The following is a 568-nucleotide window of genomic DNA, read 5'->3' as shown; positions in this document are numbered from 1 at the left end:
CAGATCATTCCCGGATCATTCCCCATGGATTCCCGGCTCATTCCCGATGGATTCCCAGGATCATTCCCCATGGATTCCTGGGATCATTCCCGATGGATTCCCAGCTCATTCCCACCCCATTCCAGGGATCATTCCCGATGGATTCCCAGCTCATTCCTGCCCCATTCCCAGATAATTCCCGATGGATTCCCGGGATCATTCCCAATGGATTCCCGGGATCATTCCCAATGGATTCCCAGATAATTCCCGATGGATTCCCGCCTCATTCCCGGGATCATTCCCCATGGATTCCCAGATCATTCCCGGATCATTCCCAATGGATTCCCGCCCCATTCCCGATAGATTCCCAGCTCATTCCCCATGGACTCCTGGGATCATTCCCGATGGATTCCTGGGATCTTTCCCCATGGATTCCCAGCTCATTCCCCATGAATTCCGAGATCATTCCCCATGGATTCCCGGGACCATTCCCCATGGATTCCCAGCTCATTCCTGATGGATTCCCGGCTCATTCCCAGATCAATCCCGATGGATTCCCAGCTCATTCCTGATGGATTCCCGGCTCATT

This window comes from Malurus melanocephalus, unplaced genomic scaffold, assembly GCF_030028575.1.
Source record: "Malurus melanocephalus ecotype Western Australia unplaced genomic scaffold, MMel_1.1 scaffold_1384, whole genome shotgun sequence".
NCBI lineage: Eukaryota > Metazoa > Chordata > Aves > Passeriformes > Maluridae > Malurus > Malurus melanocephalus.
Note: the sequence above shows the minus strand (reverse complement) of the source record.